The sequence below is a fragment of the Humulus lupulus genome, chromosome 9 (genome assembly GCF_963169125.1).
Source record: "Humulus lupulus chromosome 9, drHumLupu1.1, whole genome shotgun sequence".
NCBI classification, from domain to species: domain Eukaryota; kingdom Viridiplantae; phylum Streptophyta; class Magnoliopsida; order Rosales; family Cannabaceae; genus Humulus; species Humulus lupulus.
In genome coordinates, this window is record NC_084801.1 from 156,417,924 (window position 1) to 156,432,965 (window position 15,042).

Consider the following 15,042-nt stretch of genomic DNA (forward strand, 5'->3'; position numbering starts at 1 on the left):
AGAATTTTCCTTTTAAGAATATTTTGGTGGCTGTCGACTTAGCCATGTACAATTGCTGCAACTTGTTCCATATCCCCAAAGCTGTTTTCTCTCCAATGACTTGCCTCAATACATTATCTGCAAGATTCATTATTATGGCTGATCTTGCTTGCTTCATGATTGTTTCTGTTTCACTTTTCTTTGTTGCATCAAGTTCCTTTTCTGTCTTTTCAATCTTTTCCTCTAATGCACAATCTAACTTTTGGTAGATTAGGATTGCCATCATCTTTTCTCTCCAAAGACTGAAATCCCCCGATCCATCAAACCTCTCTAAATCAAATCTTGTTGATGTTGAGGCCATTGAACAACCTTTCTTGATTCTTGATTATGTAGCAACTTGAGTCTTGAATCCCTGAAACCTGGCTCTGGTACCACTGTTGTGATTTCTTACAACACAGACTCAGTTTTGCTACAGCAATATCACAGCAATTCAAACAATCAATATGATTAAACGAGAAATGAAATCAATTATAAAACAGAGAAAAAATTAAAGAGACAAGACAAAGAAATTTATCCTGGTTCGGATCTCAATGTGAGTCCTAATCCAGCTCTCCCTCAAGGAGTTTCTCCACTATCAAAAGATTGATTACAAACACCAATTCAAGCTATGCAATGTTACAACTGAACACCACTAATCTGACTTTCTTCTTGCTTGTCAATCCACCATGAATGCCATGGTTAAGTAGCACCTTTCTTCTTGAATCTTGGTCAGCTTTTCTCTCTATCTTTCTATCAATCTCTAGTCTCAGATATTTCTCTATCTCACATACATATTTATAATGACTTAATAGCACAGCTTATATAGCTTTACAAAACTTAGCCAACCAACTTATGACTTCAACTAACAACTAACATATAACAACCTTTTTAACTAACTATTAAAACATAGTAACAGTAGTTCTATTTCAGATTTTCATATGGATTACACTTCACAGAATATTTTTTTTTCTTCATTTTTTACTTATTTGTAATATAAAATTAATCAGATTGATGATTTTCTTGCTCACTCTTACCCCACTCATTAGAACACGCAAGGGCGGAGCCATTGAGAAATATTAATAATTTTTTTATATCAAAATTAAAAGAAAAAGAAGCTAGGGGCCATATATAACATGGTTCCACTTCCATCATTAAAATTTAATCACATGTTTGATCCAAGTTGCATTAATTTAGTCCATCACTCTAAGACTAGCTAGATTTGTGTCAAAAACAAATAGAATATGAACTCATTTCATCGAAGAAATTTCATCAACCAAACACATGGCTGGTGGAGGCATAATACGCATTATTGAGACACAATGAGATATGAAAATGAAACTTATACGTATATATATATAGAGAGAAAATAGAGTTGGATTCCAAACCAAATTTTGGCCATTGAAATTGCTCATCTACTCTACGTTAAAGTTTTCCATGCATATTATTACAATATGTGTGTCAATTACATGTTCATTCTTGTGGCCTACACTTATTCGATTTTTCTTTCTTTCTTTCTCACAATTAAGTTGAAAGAAAATGACACAAACCCAATTCTTTGAATTTTTATATACAGAGAAAAAAAAAGATGATGAGAAAATTGAAAATTGAAAAATAATAAATATTAAAATATAAGTCATCATGTTTCTTTGGCGTGTACTACCTTTTGAAAGCCACACTAACATATCTTCATTTCTTGGTAGGAAAATTATTTATTATGAGGAAAAAAAACATAAAAAGTTAGATCTCTAGGATTTAATTCACTTTATTTATAACTATATATGAACATAAATTTAATTAATTGATTTAATATTATAAACAATTAATAAGAAAAGCAACTTTGGTTATTGATCCACGTCGATTTGTCAAGAAATTAAGAACCTAAATCTTCATTAAAATCTCACAAAAAAAATAATAAATTAATCGAAGTTGTCATTGTTGATTGTATAAAGGGATAACGAAAGATGGGAAATATATATATATATATTTATGTATTAATTATATGTAAAGAAAAGTGTTATATATTTGTATTTTTTTCCACCTTCTTTAAGTTTTTTATCACTGTTTTTAATGTGCATGTGGGCACTATCCCTACAACTAAACCAATAAATTAAATGAGCATTAAATTACAAGTTTAATATGTAATTTAAGTCAATATATAAGTGATTGTGACATCTTCACCAAAACAAACGTCAATAAACTATGGTTTCAAGACCAATATAATGTAAAATGTTGGCATTATGTATACTTGTGTTTGGATGATGTTAATAGGTTGAGACGTGAGGGTGGACTATTTTCTGTGCATATTAATTATATATCATGTGCAACTTTCTAATAAATTTGAATTTTTTTACTCAAAAAGAAATTGATGGCTTTAATTGTCGTATATGTGTTGGGTTGTATGAGATGATAGGTCATAAATGGTATCCAGATGACACACCAGATGAAATATTAATTACATTACACAACACAATTTGCTCTTTTTTTTTTTTAAAAAAAAAAAAAAGTAAAAATCCAAGCTTCATGCAATAGTAAAACATTCAAAATCTAGGACAATTCTATGGTAAGCTACAATGACAAATCAGTAGCGTTATATGCCCTTGTAAAATCACTTTTTTTTAATGTAATTTATTCATTATTAATAAAATAGTAAAAATCAATCAAATTACGTTCTTTACATATTTTATTACATAATTTATTATTATCAATACAAATATTTATAAAATCTAGAACATATGTATATAATTATAATTATAGTAACTTGGTCAGAGTGGATTATAATTGTAATTATATGTTCAAAAATATTTTGTCCTAAGATTAAATCAGTACACTGAACTTTTACTAATTTAGTAATCTACGATAAGATCTACTTACACATCTGGTGTGATGTCCTATCTAGGACATTGACCAAATAAATAAGATCGAATGTATTTTGACATTAGACTAGACCGATATTGATTATTGATAAGATAGGTAAGTATCGTAATGATCTAATCCAATCATATCACAACGTTGACCATATGTCAATTCAATCTTAATTCTGAGTGATTAATATTATGTTAATTGTATTATTCAAGTATTTTGATTTGTTCGTTACCAGCTTACTGTAACGATCCAAAATTACTAATAGGGCCTAGGGCCTTGATTAGTGTGCTGTGATGGCATAATTGGTTTATATGTATGTTTAATTGGTTAAATGCATGATTATGTGACATGCATGATTAATATGATTATATTAGTATGTGATATGCATTTATGAGTATTAGATATGCAATGGGCCCTTTATAGCTTATAAGGGCATATTTATAATTTTGGCCCATTGAGAGCATAAATGTGATTATACGTGATAAATTGTTGAGACCACATTATTATGTGGATTCATTTGTAGTATACGGTTCGAGACGGTCCTAGTGAGCGGAAGAGAGAAATATTCACAACGGGGTTTAATACCTGGCTCGGAGAGAGCATAAGGGTATTTTTGGGAATTTAGAGAATATTTTTGGGACTTGTAGATATTGAATAAGTATTTAGTAATTAATTGGAGATGACAGAATTAATTGATTAATACTAGGAGCACTTGAGGAATTAGCATGGACTGAGGAGAAATGACCATTTTACCCTTAGAATAATTAATTGGTTAAGTAAATGCAAGGGGCCATTTTGGTCATTGTGTTTGTTAAGGATGTATTCAGCTAAGGGCCTAGGATACTCAGAATTCACTAGACACCTTAGGAAGACCCCAAATTCACTCCCTCTCTCTCCATCTTCTCTTACACGATTTCTCCCCCACTCTCTCTCTTGTGATGAAAGTTTGAGCAGCTGAAAGAATTGAAGGGGAAAGGGTTAGGCTAAGCTGGGCAAAAGCTGAATTTGAAGCTTAAGAATTAGGAACTTGAGGCTGGCAGAAGCAGGGAGCTTGTGAGGATTCAACAACAATTGAGGTAAGGTTTTTTTTTTTGTTATGTTAGGGAGATTCTGGTTGTTATGGTAGAATAAAGCTGGATGTTGAGTGGTGAATGTCTACTGAATTGGGATAGTGACTTTAGTAAAATTGTTCAGGTTTAGGTGTGTAAAATATGTGGTTAAAGGTCCTTAACTCGTAAATAAGCTTGGTTTTAGTTGGAAGAATTGTTAAGTTTTGAGTTATGGAATTTGGCTGGGAAAAGTGTAGAGGAAGCCTAAAAATTCTGGGTGCAAGGGGGCGCGCCGCGGCTCGCGAGCCTAGAACACCCTGGGTGGGCTCTCTAACTTAAAGGCGCGTCGCAACCCTTAGGGGCAAGTCACGGTCCGCCTCCCCTTGAGGCTTGGAGGTTTAGCCTCTGACTTGGGGGCGTGTCGCGACCCTTAGGGCCAGGTCGCAACTCGCCTAGGGGATTTTTGCCCTAGATTGGTTTCTAGAATTGGTAAGGCTCGGGGGGGGGGGGGGGGGGGTCGAACCTAAGTGCTCTGGACGAAATCTACTACCCCGTTTAGTAGAAATCGAGGTCTCGGAGGCTAGTTTTTGTCTCCTAAGTATTTATTTGGATTAGAAATTGATTATTGCCCATTGGCCACTGTGACTAGGCTCAGGACTGAGGATCATGCTTGGGACCATTCTGTGTCTCTCAGTTAGGATTCAAGGTAAGAAAACTGCACCCTTGTGTGGTTGTGTATGGGACTGAGATTCCCAATTATTGATTGCTTGTACTATGTGTTTGTAAAATTGATATGATATACAAGAATGACCGGCCTAAGGGAGTCGGGGTTAACGGTAAACGTATTGAGCGCGGCCCGACCTAAGAGAGCCAGGGGCCAGTTAGATCAGCAGGGGCTCGGCCTAAGTGTGCCAACCCTGATTATTTGAGAACTTGGGATTATGTGCTTATCATTGATTAATTGAATATTCGTACCCTGTTTTATGTTTAAATGAGATAAACATGATCAAATATTCTTATTGCTATATGTGTTTGATGTTCTTGGTTTTCTTGCTGGGTCTTAGCTCACGGGTGCTACATGGTGCGGGTAAAGGCAAAGGAAAATTGGATCAACCATGAGTTGGAGAGCTCTGGGGGTGGAGTGTACATAGTCAGTCGCTCGACCGCCACGACCGAGGAGAAATACAGGGACAGAAGCTAGAAACTTGTATTTTGCCATTAGAGTGGCCACTGGTTGTATATAACTTTTGAAAATTGTAAATTTGTCTTTAAAACCCTGTTTTTGGGATCCCATGTACCAAACATCTATTTTGATGAAAATTAGCCGTTTACGATCAAAATCTTTTAACCCTAACTTGAATATTGACTTTAGGATCACATTTTTACTCAAATGACTTGATTAGCAAGTCCTGCACTATTTCAAATACACAGTGTAACGGTCTTGGTTATCCAGGACGTTACACTTACCCTACGGGCTAGCTCATACTTACATATTGGAGATTTGGTAGTATAATTGAGTGGGAGTATTTATCATAGACATGAAATCTATAGCTTCTGTTTAAGAGGTGAAACAATGATATCCTTATAATTTGGTTCAAATGTTAAATGATAGAGTACTCATTTCTATAATTAAGTTTACAGAAATATCATTTACAAGGAAATTAGTGGGAGTTAAGGATAAAATACCACTGAGGAGTAAAATGGTGATTTATACCCGTCTCATTATTAGATTATCTATAGACAATTGAATGACGATTATGGTTATAACAATGGATAACGTACTTACATTTGGTGTAAAGTGTTTTTTATGAATTCAAGAGTGTAACTCCGAATCTATAGTGGAGTCACGAGGAATTAATAAAGTAGTGAGATTACTTGCTATAAATAAACTCACGGTAACTTATTGGAACTTGAGTTCATGAATCAATAGGCGATATGTGGCCTAACCAGTGGGTGCCATATGGCCCAATCAACAGGCACCATGTGTCCCAATCAATGGGGCACGTGTCCCAATTAGTGGGTGCCACGTGTCCCAATCAACATAAGATATGTGACCTAACAAGTGAATGCCATTGGCCCAATTAATGGGTGCCAAATGGTATAATCAACGAACGCCACATGTCTCATTCAACATGTGCCATGTGGCCCAACCAAAGGATGCCACGTGGTCACACTAGAGTGTGCCATGTGGCACAATCAATGGCAGCCCAGTGTCCCAATGAACATGTTCCATAGCTTGCCATGTGGTCAATTTGATGGGTGCCACATGAACCAATAGTTGTTTGCCATGTGGCACAATAATGGGTGACATATGGTCCAATCAATACTTGCCACGTGGACAAATAAGAATGTGCCCTGTGTCATCCTACGTGGCTCGCCGAATCACAGTCCACGTCATATGCCATGTCACACAATGAGTCATCAGTGCCAAGTCATTTGTGTGGGGTCAACATTCATTTTACCTACTGAGACCTCAAGCGTAGGTAAAGGTACCTCTCTCCACTAACCTTTACCTACCAATACGTTATTGGTAGAAATTAGTAGGTAAAGGGATTTACCTACCAATAAGCTATTTTTACCTACCCTTATAGTTGGTAGGTGAATGCCAAATTTATTGTAGTGTCATGAATCTATGATCCCCATGTCATCTCTTATCAAAATGAACCTAGCAGTCTTGAATAATTAATTTAATTATAATAATATTATATTGACTAGGTAATGAAAATAAATAATGTTAAATTATTTATTGATAAAATAGAAGAAACTTTGAGAATTTTATTGAAAAGTCTAAAAAATAGAGTATTATAGCCAATTGAGACAATTTTGTTAATATTGATAAATTGATATTAATATTAATAAAATGAATTAAATAAATTTTAAAATTATCATTGGTTATTTTGGACAAATATTTAATTAGTTATAATTATTAAATAATTAAAATAAAATGAGAAACTAGAACATATTCTATGTCCTAGCTAATTGTCTATATATACTAGTGTTATAGAATGCATTACGTCAAATAAATTTGACAAGGTAAATATTCAGTCCTAATATTTTATATCTAGCCACCCACTTTCTCTTAGTTTTCTCTCTAGAAATTCTCTTCTCATGCGTTGAGACTTTCCCACACAAACACTAGGTTGTTTTAGAGAAAGACTTGGAAGATTGTGGTATTGTTTCAAAGCGTTTTGGATTTCTTGCAATACATAGCATTCAACAAAGACAAATTAAAGGTTAGGGAATCCAAATGGTGTAGTCTTATTCTGCTGCGTATTCGGAAGTCCTCTAATCTCTATTGTGCTATTTACAAATATCTGTATGAAAATCACTTCTATACATGTATTTATGTTTTCTATTGTATGTTATTTTATGCAATAGGGAGCATGCATATAGACTTATATAAATGAGATCCTACAACTGGCTTTAGAGACATGTTGCTAGTTTATATGTTTATATACATGTATGTGATTTTTTGACATGTTAGATAGGTTAATTGGATGGTAGCATAATAAAAATGTCCTGGTTAGCCAAGACCGTTACTCTGTGTGTTTAAAATAGTGCTTAACTCGCTAAACGAGTCATTTGGACTTAAATGTGTAAATAAAGACTAAGTCAAGGTTAGGTGTTAAAAAGTTTGGTCAACAAAGTGATTATTTTTCATTAAAAATATTAAGTTTATACACGGGATCCCAAAAATCGGTTATAGACTAATAACAGACAAGGGGAATACAAATTAGGCGTCCTAAGCGGCAAAATAGGGTTCAACCCTAGTTCCTCCTAGGCTACCCCGGCTGTGGCAGTTGAGTAGGCTGCATATGTACACATCGCCCCTGAAGCTCTCCAACTCATGGCTGGTTCGACTTTCCCTTTCCCTTACCTGTGCCATATAGCACTCGTGAGCCAAGGCTCAATAAGAAAACTTAAACTAACATGCACAACTGAGTAGCAGTATATAAACAGTACACTTAAATCAATAAATCCAATCAACAATATGACATACGCAACAAGCTCAACAGTAATATTCAGCTCAATCAAACACATAAACCAAGCTCATCAACCAATACAATTAGTTAAGTGTAAACAACACTTCTATTTATTGTATAATGTTCAGGCTCGGCGCCCTTAGGCCGAGTCCTCTGGTCTTATAGCTAACCTCATCACGCTTAGCCCAGGCTGCATTCCACATGCTTACTATCGGTCCCCGGCGCCCTTAGGCCGACCTTTAAAACAAATATAATCACAGATATACATTGCACAACAAGCAATTAGAGGCAGCTATATAAGCATGCCTATCCAGATATTCTCAGATACAGATATATTCACAATCATAATATATTCCTTAACAGGACTCTAAGCCCCATTCACAACCCAGGTGCAGTTTTCTTACCTCGAGTCTCAAGCAGCTAGAGTATGGTAGTCCCGAGCACGATCCTTATCCTTGAGCCCTAGCGGTATAACCTAGTCACAAGCAATAACGGTAATCATCCATCACTTAGACTATTCAAAAGTTTCAAGGTGTAATTCTAACCTTCGGGACCTTGAATTCTACTTAACCGGGTAGTAGAATCCTTCTCGAGCCTTTAGATTTGAGTTCCCGAGCTTAAAAACATGTTTTGGCTATTTTATTTAATTTGAGTCGCGACCCAGCCCCCTAGGGCTACGACGCGCTACAAGTCAGAGAGCCCCGAGGCTCTCTCCTAGGGGACATGGGTCGTGGCGCACCTTAACCTGTGTCGCGACTCCTAGGTGGTTTCATAGAACCGCCAAGCTCTTCTATGCACACGAGCCATGGCGCCTGAAGAATAGGGCCACGACTTGAGCCCCAAAACCCAGAATTCCCAACATTACCCTTGTATTTCTTCCAAGCTAAACCCATCCAAATTCATCCCAACAGTAAACTAAAGCCAGAATTGAACCTCCCAAGCATTTTTAAACATCATAGACAACATATGGACCCTCAAAAGTCAAGCCAAAACATTATCACAGCCTAAAATCCAACCCTTAAGTTCAAAACACAAGAACACCAAAACCAAGCTTTAAATTCAATAAGAACAGAGGAATTTACTTACCCCCACAGTAAATTATGACTTTAGGCTGGCCCTTGATTCAATCCCCAGCTCTATATCCCTTCCAAGCTCACCAAATCCAAGCTTTTGCTTCCAAACTTTAAAGGTCTCCAAGGCACACCAAGGGAGGAAGAGAGGAACGTGAGAGAGGGAGAGAGTGAGTGTGTTTGCTGAGCTGAGTGTTTTTTCTTGTTTTGGTTTCCAAAGGCTCCCAAGGTATTAAGTCTATCCCCTAGCCAAATGACCACTATACCCCTGCCTTATAACTCTCCCATCAAAGCCCCTTAAGGGCAAAACCGTCTTTGTGTCCCATTTCCCGCTAATCCTCAAATAACACTATAAATTCCCAAGCAATCTCGACATACCCAAGTAATCACCAAATAACTACCTGTTACCTGATATATCCTAAGTACTCACTAGTTTTCCCAAAATATCCCTAGGCTCACCCCGAGCTGGGTATTAACCCCGTTGTGACTATTCCGCTAATCCTCTCACTAGGATCGCCTCGGACCCTACATCTCAAATATATCCCACAATACTGTGGTTCCACTCATAATGCATATATATTAAAAATATATCCTCAACAGGTAAAATATTACGAATATGCCCCAATTTATAAAAACGGGCCCGCATGCATATTTAGTACACATAAACATGCACATATATTCATATTACCATATAAATCATGTATGTCACGTAGTCACACATTTATTCGATTAATTACACATATATAAATCCAATTATGTGTTATATTATTTTATAATATAATGTTTTAGATTAAATAAATGTGACAAAGAGTGTCACATATTATAACATATAATAGAGAGTTATAATATTTAGATATATGTGAAATATCCAAATATGTAACATATTTGGTGTTACAAATTTACTCACAAATTTGTAACTTCTAAATATTGCCCATTATTGTGTAGATTTTTTGTTACACAATATTGAGATGAATTTCTTAAATCCATATGTGAAATGACTGTTATAGATATGATTTTAACCCCAATAATGTGTTTTGGGGGTTACAAAATCAATTGGGAGGGTGTTGGAACCGTTTGGAAAAACATTACATTTTTATGTGCTGAAATTAGTCAGTGGCCGCGGCCTGAGGAACAGAGAGCAGTGGCCGCGACCACTGGTGTTCCTGGCTGCGGCCACAGGTGAATTTCTGACCAATTCTTTTAGTTTTTTCCAACCTTTTTTGAATGGCTCCAAAAGCCCAAATAACTCCCAAATATCATTTTTAATTCCATAAACATCCAATTAATCATTGGTAACAGCTATGGGGGTTGGTGGAATTTGAAATTCAAGGGGTGTCTCTAAACTCTATAAATAGGAGCCTATTGCTCACTTGTAAGATACAACTTTTCTATCTATTAGAGCACTTGGCTAGAAAAATACCTAGATGCTTAATTATTCTAGAAAACATTTCCAAAATCTGTGAGAGATCCCTTAATGCTTGAGTTAGGGGGAAATAAGCTTTTGGACAAAGGTTTCAAACCTTGTTCAAGTTAGTGATCCCCAACACTCTTCACTTTGGTTGTGTGAGTGAGAGTTCTTTGTTCATTGTTCATGTTCCTGTTCCTATTCCTGTTCTTTTATTCTATTTCTTTTCATCTTCTTCTATTATTATCTATTTACTCTTTTATTAGTATATTTTGTTTTAGAGTTGTAATCTCATATATAATTTTCATCCTACTACTTCTAATTTATTTGTATCTTTTTGTCATAGAGTTGTATTTTCTATTTATATTCTCTTCTACTTCTTTATATGTTTACATGTATCTTTTGTTATAGAGTTGTAACACTATTTAATCAATAATTATTTATTTGTAATATTTTGTCTAGAGTTGTATTTTTCTTACCAATTTCCATTGAGGCAAATTACATTTTCCTAACATTCAAAAGCTTACCCTTTGTTTGTTTCAAAGGAAGGTGAGACTATCAAGATCATGAATCAAGACCTAGTGAGGTTAGATGGGTCCAATTTCACTAGATGGCAAGACAAGGTGAGATTCCTTTTGACCACTCTCAAAATCGCCTACATTCTAGAGTCCACTCTAGAACCTTTCCCAACGCATCCGACAAGGACACTCCTGAGGAAGTGGAGAACAGAATGAAGAGGGAGGAGGAAAATTTCCTTTGTCGGGATCATATCCTCATTGCCCTTTCCGATAGGCTCTATGACCTCTACATCGAGACCAAATCAGCAAAGGAGATATGGGATGCACTTGAGACAAAATTCAAGGCGGAAGAGGAAGGTACCAAAAAGTTTTTGATATCTCAATATTTTGATTTCAAGTTTTTTGGTGATAAACCTATTCTTCCTCAAATACATGAATTGCAAATAATTGTTAACAGACTGAAAGTTTTGAAGATTGAGCTTCCCGAGACCTTTCAAGTTGGTGCTATAGTGGCTAATTACCACCAACTTGGAAGAGCTACAGGAAAATAATCCTTCATAAAAATGAGGATTATTCTTTGGAGGAAATCCAAAAGCATATTCAAATTGAGGAGGAATCGATATGTAGAGATAAACTTGTGGAGGGGTCTAATGAAGAGACTTCCAAAGCAAATGCGGCGTCACAACCAAAACATCCCAAAAACAAAGGGAAAGGTAAGAAGGGTAACGAGACATCCTTGGGTCCAAGAACCAACCCAAACAAGTTTAAGGGCAAGAAATGTCCTTGCTTTGTGTGTGGGAAAAATGGTCACTATGCTAGAGAGTGTAGGCATAGAAAAGACCAATAAGGACCTAAGGTAAACGCAACTCAAGAGGAAAATATAGTTGCTACCCTTAGTGAGGTGAATGCGGTCCAAGGCAAGGTGAAAGGGTGGTGGTATGATACATGTGCCACCGTCCATGTCACCTATGACAAATCATTGTTCAAGACCTTTGAAGAGTCAAAGGGCAACCATGAGATTCAAATGGGCAATGATGGCAAATCCAAGGTACTTGGCAAATGTATCATTGAAGTATTTTTCACCTCCGGTAAGAAAGTTACATTAGTGAATGTACTTTATGTTCCCGAAATGAGTAGAAACTTGGTAAGTGGTGATTTGCTTGGCAAGCCCGTCATTGTAACGTCCTGGTTACCCCAGAACAGTTACGGTGAACGGTGAACCGGAAATTTGACTCGCTACCCGAGTCCTTTGGTTAAAAACGTGATCTAAATGTTAATATCAGGTTAAGGTGAAAAGCCAGTAAAAGGGAAAGGGTACATTTCATTAAGTAAACAAACTGCTCATGAGCCTTTTTAAAATGTTTACAAGATGTCCATAATACAAAAGAGTCGCTACAGTTCCAAATTTACAATCCCCGCCGGCCTAAGCGACAAAAATAGGGTAAACCCCTAGTCCCTCTGAGAACTCCTTGACCGTGGCGGTCAAGCGGCCCAGTATGTACACCACATCGCCCAAGCTCTCCACTCAGGGTTGATTAAGATTTTCCTTTCCTTTACCTGCACCACATAGCACCCATGAGCCAAGACCCAGCAAGAAAACACAATAAGACATGATATAATATCAATAACGATCATAATAACCATTCAGGACTATCAGTCCAACAAATAGGTGACAATAGCCAAAAGTCACAATAATGAGCAACGATAGGGTCACCAAGGCTTAACTGAGAAGGGGTTCTTTCATAAGTTGATTAGGACAGGTGCATGGTGATTAGTCACCAACATAACCTTCCTCTCGACTCTAGAGTCGAAGCTATGGACAACGTCCCTTAGCCACGTGACTAACGGTCACCGGGGTCATATACCTTGGCTATAGGCATCTGGTCATAGACCAGGCAAGCGCTTATAAGTTCTTCGACCTTAGGTTCGGTCCCGCATTAATGCCATAGAACCATTCAATGCGTGATCATCGACTTTAGAGTCGGTCCTTGACTAGTCAGTGCCATAAACGGGTAATCAACGTTCATTAGCATTTAATATGCAATCCACGTCACATTTATCAACCAACATGCTTCAATATCAAACCATGCATGTCATATACCTGTACAGGGTGCAACTGTATTCATACACTGTTTTCTTACCTCTGGTTCGAGTGAGAAATACGATAAAGACGACCCCTGAGAATGATCAGTCTTTTAGTTCCTTAGTGGTTACCTAATCACAACCAATTATAACCTCAATTAATGAGAATCCACAATAATAGGCTCTTAACCTAAGCACCACCCTCGGGACCTCGAAACATGCCCACACGGTGAGTAGATTCGATCCCGGGCCTTAAGGATTGAAACCCTAAGTCAAAAACCCTTAAAAACACTCAAAACGGGACTTAGAAGGAACAGGGTAGCACTACAGCGCTCAACCCCTAGCGCCACAGCGCTATACTCAGAACCACCCAAGTGCCAGAAAGCCTCCTGAGGAGCGCTATAGCGCCCTAAGGTGGGCGCTGTAGCGCTACCTCCAGACCCAATCTCCCCTGAACCGACCTTCTTCAACTCTTTCGATTCTAACTCGATTTCCAAGCTTCCAAATCCTATTATTGATGCCAAATGAACCCAAAAACCTTCCCAACACACCCCAAACATAACAAGCATGGGAACCCTAGCCAAAGCTCCCAACAAAACCATGAATTCACCCTAGAAATCTCAACTGCAAAATAAAACCAGAACAGGGAAAACCAGAGAAAACCATAGTTAGAAACTTACCCAAGGCTCGGCTTATGATGGTCTTCAATGGTGGAACACACTCCCAAACTCCCAAGGCTTGCTTCCCAAGCTTGAATCCTCAAAATTGGTTCAAAAACCACAAAGAACAGTGAAGAGAAGAAGGTACGAGAGAACTCCTTTGCATACTCTGTTTTCCACCACTTTCTTCAGTTGTCAAAGGTTATATCTATCCTAGGGGTGAAATGTCCATTTTACCCCTAGGTCAATTAATAGTATCTAAAGACTCCCAAGGGCATATTTGGTACTTCCCTCCTAACTCGTTAATCATAATTAACGCTCTCCAATTCCCGCTATTCTCAATGTTCTCAAATACCAATAATTCACATCCCGTTACCCTTTATCTCCCGGTAACGCTCTAATCATCAAAATCACCCCGAGACTCAACCCAAATCCTGACACTTAAACTTGTTGTGACTAAACCGCTAATCAATATTCTACGATCGTCTCATGTCAAATAACTCGAACAAACCCACATCATAATGTGGTCTCAACATATATCATCGACATGCATACAATTAACATTATATTATAATATAATTCCCATAAACATGCATAAACACATTTAATGGCGTAATTAAACAATTATGGCCCTCCCGGCCTACTAATCCAGCCATTAACCATAATAGGGAATCCGGGGCATTACAGTCATTAAAGCTGTTTTTGAGTCCGGTAAACTTATTCTTACCAAATCAAATATATTTTTGGGAAATGGGTACTCTTGTGAGGTTTGGTTAAGTTGTGCACCAATGATGTAACTTTCAATGTTATCAATAAAAATGCAGAATCCGCCTATATAGTTGAGTATGATTCTTTATTTTTGTGGCATCTTAGACTATCTCACATAGGTTTTTCAACAATGAAAAGAGTAGTAAAATGTGGTATGATTGCATGCAATATTAAAAACTATGGTAAGTATGAAACATGTGTTAAGGAAAAATTGATTAAGAAACCATTTCCTAGTGTTGAAAGATCATCTAATTTACTAGATTTAATCCAGTGATTTTTGTGAATTAAATGGTATTTTAACTAGAGGTGGTAAAATATATTTTCTTACTTTTATAGATGATTTTAGTAGATATACCTATGTATTTCTTTTAAAGCATAAAGATGCAACTTTTGATGCTTTTAAAGTATATAAATTAGAAGTTGAAAATCAACTTAATAAAAAGATTAAGGTGCTAAGAAGTGATAGAGGAGGAGAGTACTTTTCTAATGAATTCAATACATTTTGTGAAGAAAATTGTATAAATCATGAGTGCACCGCACCTTATACACCACAACACAATGATGTTGCCGAAAGAAAAAATAGGACTTATCTAGAGATGATAAATTCTATGTTGGTGTTTTCTAAGTT